The sequence below is a fragment of the Schistocerca gregaria genome, chromosome 2 (genome assembly GCF_023897955.1).
Source record: "Schistocerca gregaria isolate iqSchGreg1 chromosome 2, iqSchGreg1.2, whole genome shotgun sequence".
NCBI lineage: Eukaryota > Metazoa > Arthropoda > Insecta > Orthoptera > Acrididae > Schistocerca > Schistocerca gregaria.
This window is the reverse complement of record NC_064921.1, coordinates 429,692,952-429,698,951: the sequence shown is the minus strand read 5'-3', so window position 1 is coordinate 429,698,951 and position 6,000 is coordinate 429,692,952.

Sequence of the window (6,000 nt, the reverse complement as noted above, 5' to 3'; positions counted from 1 at the left end):
TTTAGAATAATAAACAGTTATTAGAGAACAGGCTGCTTACGAGGTACAGTTTAATTTTTTTTTACAATATCTATTTTGGGACATCTTAAAACGTTTCCGTTTATTTGTAAAACGCCGTTTAAGAACGAAATATGGTGTTTTGACAGTGTAGCGTCGAAAGCAGTTTTCTCATCTGTTGGCCTCTTTTTTTTTAAATCATTAGCTGAATCCCGAAAACTACCGTACCATGCATGCCACTTGATATGTAATACCAGTGTCATTAAGTCCCTAACGATTAAATTCACAGATGTTGCACGGAAACAACAATTGTCGTCTCTATGTTTCTATGTTCACTCCGAACGTGGATTTTATCTTTGCGGTCCTCGCACGTTACGTATTAGGTGGGTTTACCTTAATTACTGCGGCTACCACTCGCTTTGTGTGCGACACCTTTTTGGTCGTCTCTCCGAGGAGAGAGATACTGCTCTCGCCACCTACATTTGAAGACATATATTGCTAGTTTAGTTTCCATCTTAACCTGATGTATTTAACTATTTAGTATTCTTATTGGAATTTGTCATGCAACTTCCGAACAGCAAGAAATAAGTGCAACAGAACGTCAGAGTTGTTGACATATGCATGTGAAATTATAACTTCGTAAGCGTCCTCTACAAGGGCAATCTTTACACAAAAAGTAGGATAATGTGTGGCCAGATATTAGTCGAGGTGAAAGTGCGAGTACGCAAGGAGTATGTGTAACAAGAGGAGTACGAGTGGTAAGAGGTTTGAGATTGAAATGTACTTCACTCATGAACAAAAACTGCTTATAGCGCCTTTGGTAACCGTTCATCACCGATGCAATACTAATTTGGTCTGCAGAGGGGTTCAAAAAAATGTATCCACTGTTTAAAAGTCCATACCTGCAAACTAATTGACGGAGTTGTCTCATCTTTGGAAGTGCAATAGTTTGTAGTTCCGGCAATCGCCACACAAGCGTTGTATGGCTTAGTTTTGTTTTGTCACATGACAGCCGCCAGATAGTCAGTGTTTTGTTCTTAGTTGCACCTATTTACTCGAGTAAACATGGCTGGCGCAAGGCTTACATTCGATGAAAGGAAGTCAGCTTTTAAGTAGTATTTTAAGTACGAAAACATTAATGAGGTTCAACGGCAATGGTGAAATGAGTATCAAACAGAGCCACCGACACGTTTAACGATTCGTCGCATTCGAGAAAAATTTGAAGCCGAAGGATGTGTTAAAGATGTACACAAACAACGATCTGGACGACCTATAACAGTAACAAGTCCAGCTAACTCCTGTCGTGTGTTACAACAATTCACTCGCTCACCACAGAAGTCTGTGAGACAGTGTGCCCGTGAAACTGGAGTGAGTCGCTCAAGTGTTCGGCGAATTTTGAAGACAGCAAAGTGGAAATTCTGCATCCCACGATTGCTACACGCAATGAACGAGGACGACCCAGATCGTAGAATGGAGTACTGCGAGTGGTTTACTAACATGGTACCCAACGATGACGAGTTTGCAGAGATGATTGTGTGGTCTGCACAGTTCAAACTCAATGGTACAGTAGTAAATCGCCACAATTGCATCTACTGGGACGCAGAAAATCCGAACGTCCATGTAGACAAAGCCGTAAATTTGCCAGGAGTAAATGTGTGGTGTGGGTTGTCTTACCGTGGCTTGATTGGACCATTCTTCTTTGATAGCACAGTTACCGGTGAGGTGTACCTTCAGAAGCTTCAGACATCCATTTTACCTGCCATCCGAGACTTGTATGGAGACGGAAGAGTTTACTTTCAAGAAGTTGGTGCCCTAGCCCACTACCAAAATCGTGTTAGGCGTGTCTTGACGAAAATCTTCCAGGAAGATGGATAGGCCGTAGAGTTGCTGTGGAGTATCCACCACGTTCCCCAGACCTAACTCCTCTGGACCTTTACATGTGGGGAACACTAAAGGACGTCGTTTATTGACAAAATCCACGCACATTTGATGAACTTCGAGAATTCATCGTACATTCATGTGCAAATATCGAACTGAACACGTTGCAATCAGTAGTTCGTGCTGCAGTTCGGCGGCATCGTTTATGTGTGGATGTTAATGGTGACCATTTCGAACACCTCCAGTCATATCTTTAAGTTGGACTTTAAGCTACACTTTCATCAAACATAAGACAACTCCGTGAATTAGTTTGGAACTTATGGACTTTTAAATAGTGGTTACATTTTTTGGACCCCTCTGTATATACGAATAAATTGTAAAAATTTTGCCTTGGTAGCTGCTGAGTCAGGGCGGCAGAGTTCTAACCGAACGAGCACGAGTTCTGTTCTCGCTCGGGTCGGAGTCTGCCGTCGCACCGGGATACGCGTTGTGTTGTGCTTACATTCGCGTCGTTATTACCGACACGAAAGTCTCCTCGAACATACTCTCGTATCGTCTTTCCGCTATTGAGAAAGCCGTATGAGCACAAACAGAACGCCAATAGATTGAAAGTAAAAATGATAGCTTGTAATAGGATGCAATGGTGTAACATCACATCACATTGTGCACAAGAGTACAAGATGGCTCGCAAAATAAACTATCTGATTCGCAAGAGTCTTTTGTTGGACGGGGCTCACATTAGTATAAAACTTATTTAAAATACACTCCTGGAAATGGAAAAAAGAACACATTGACACCGGTGTGTCAGACCCACCATACTTGCTCCGGACACTGCGAGAGGGCTGTACAAGCAAGGATCACACGCACGGCACAGCGGACACACCACGAACCGCGGTGTTGGCCGTCGAATGGCGCTAGCTGCGCAGCATTTGTGCACCGCCGCCGTCAGTGTCAGCCAGTTTGACGTGGCATACGGAGCTCCATCGCAGTCTTTAACACTGGTAACATGCCGCGACAGCGTGGACGTGAACCGTATGTGCAGTTGACGGACTTTGAGCGAGGGCGTATAGTGGGCATGCGGGAGTCCGGGTGGACGTACCGCCGAATTGCTCAACACGTGGGGCGTGAGGTCTCCACAGTACATCGATGTTGTCGCCAGTGGTCGGCGGAAGGTGCACGTGCCCGTCGACCTGGGACCGGACCGCAGCGACGCACGGATGCTCGCCAAGACCGTAGGACCCTACGCAGTGACGTAGGTGACCGCACCGCCACTTCCCAGCAAATCAGGGACACTGTTGCTCCTGGGGTATCGGCGAGGACCATTCGCAACCGTCTCCATGAAGCTGGGCTACGGTCCCGCACACCGTTAGGCCGTCTTCCGCTCACGCCCCAACATCGTGCAGCCCGCCTCCAGTGGTGTCGCGATAGGCGTGAATGGAGGGACGAATGGAGACGTGTCGTCTTCAGCGATGAGAGTCGCTTCTGCCTTGGTGCCAATGATGGTCGTATGCGTGTTTGGCGCCGTGCAGGTGAGGGCCACAATCAGGACTGCATACGACCGAGGCACACAGGGCCAACACCCGGCATCATGGTGTGGGGAGCGATCTCCTACACTGGCCGTACACCTCTGGTGATCGTCGAGGGGACACTGAATAGTGCACGGTACATCCAAACCGTCATCGAACCCATCGTTCTACCATTCCTAGATCGGCAAGGGAACCTGCTGTTCCAACAGGACAATGCACGTCCGCATGTATCCCGTGCCACCCAACGTGCTCTAGAAGGTGTAAGTCAACTACCTTGGCCAGCAAGATCTCCGGATCTGTCCCCCATTGAGCATGTTTGAGACTGGATCAAGCGTCGTCTCACGCGGTCTGCACGTCCAGCACGAACGCTGGTCCAACTGAGGCGCCAGGTGGAAATGGCATGGCAAGCCGTTCCACAGGACTACATCCAGCTTCTCTACGATCGTCTCCATGGGAGAATAGCAGCCTGCATTGCTGCGAAAGGTGGATATACACTGTACTAGTGCCGACATTGTGCATGCTCTGTTGCCTGTGTCTATGTGCCTGTGGTTCTGTCAGTGTGATCATGTGATGTATCTGACCCCAGGAATGTGTCAATAAAGTTTCCCCTTCCTGGGACAATGAATTCACGGTGTTCTTATTTCAATTTCCAGGAGTGTACATGTATTGCCTTTGACAGTTAAAGTTACTATATGTGGAATCTCCACCTTTGCAATTTCAGCGTTGAGCATTTTCAGTTGGTTATATGATGTATAGTGTTTGTTCTTTGAAACATGTCTGAAAGAACAAATGAGCAATGGCTCCACCTTCTTCAGTATAGATTCACAAGTACGTCCGATCCCCTGTGGGAATCTCAGAGTAGCGAGAAAGGAGAAAATAGAGGGGAACTACGGATAGTGTGTCAACCAAAAGCCGCCCGCGGTTCTAGGCGCTCAGTCCGGAACCGCGCGACTGCTGCGATCGCAGGTTCGAATCCTCCTTCGGGCATGGATGTGTGTGATGTCCTTAGGTTAGGCAGGTTTAAGTAGTTCTAAGTTCTAGGGAACTTATGACCTTAGAAGTTGAGTCCCATAGTGCTCAGAGCCATTTGAACCATTTTTTTTTTTGTCAACCAAAACACCGATTTAGTTGGTGCAATGTGCTGTCGCCCAGTAGAACATGCCTAAACGGTGATTAAAAGTAACGGCAGAACTACGAAGCACAGGAAACGCTTATCTGTGAGCGAATGATTTGAAGATCTGGTGTGAGTTAGTTGAAAGTGAGGCGGTCGTACCAAAGGTTTACGTGTGAAACTGTTAAATGGTAGAACATTTTCCTGACTTGTAAAAGGACTTTTCGAAGTTTGTAGCAACGCTCTTTTGGTAGTCTGCTTTCGCTTGGTTAGCTGAAAGCTGCAAACCTATTGAGTACGTTTCCATAGATAGGTGTGGTGTTTCGTCGGACACATCACCACATCGTCTATACAAATGTACTCTATAGGTTTGCAGCTTTCAGCTAACGAAGCGACAACCAAAAGAACATTGCTACAAGCGCTGAAAAGACATTTTACGTGACAGGAGAATGTTATCTCACAACAGTTTCACTTGTAATCAGTCTAAAAAAAAATGTCTTCAGTGGAGTTTAAACGCGGGACCTTTGGAACGACGACTTAATGCTCTACCAGCTCACCCGCGCGAGATCTGCATAACAATTACAGATACGTTTGTCGGGTGCTCAGTAGTTCTAGCGTTACTTTTAATTACCGTTTACGCATGCGCTACTGGACATCACATAGCACAAACTAAATCGGCGCTTTGGTTGACACGCTATCGACGTTTAGTACCAATGTGAGTGTCTGACATCTGGAGGTGTGGGTGTCAGCGGGAGTGCAGGTCGGCGGCGACCAGTGCCGAGATAACCCGCGCAGTTGCGATAACACTGTGTCCCGGAAGGCACAGTGGTTAACGCAACTGCCTAGTAAGCACGAGATCCCGGCTTCGAATCCCAGTTTGGTACACATTTCACTTGCCGTTGCCAGTTCCACGTCACGTCCCGGTCAAGCTGGCAAGTAAAACCTTTCCTTTCTCCCCATCCTCCCACCCTCCTCCACCTTCAATTTACATAAAATTTTCAGTTGGAACGCTATACAACACTGAGCACATGCAACTGTGACACTTCAGTAACATAGTGCCACATAAAATGGCAATTGTACACTGATGAGTCAGCGTATTATAGCCACGTGCATCGCGAGGTGCGGTGGAGAAAGCTAATGATGAAGGTTGCTCTTTTAGGGCTCCAAACAGCGAGGTAATCAGGGCCCGGCGGTTAAGTAAGTACGGTATGTGTATCAGCGGAGCAGAGACGAATGGAGAATCATTCTAGTAACTATATGGGCCCTAAATACACTCACATATGTGACTTTGTTCTTTACCAAAGATTGTTCTGATTCGCCGCCTGGGAACAAGCATCTCGGAAGCGGCGAAAGTCGCCGGCTGTTCACGTGCTGCTCTCGCGAACGTCTGTCGAAGTTGTTGAGGGGCGCGGAACCAAGAGGAGGTGACAAGATGTTGCACGGTGTAACATTATTGGGTTTCTGATGCTTTGTATATAAAACATTTGT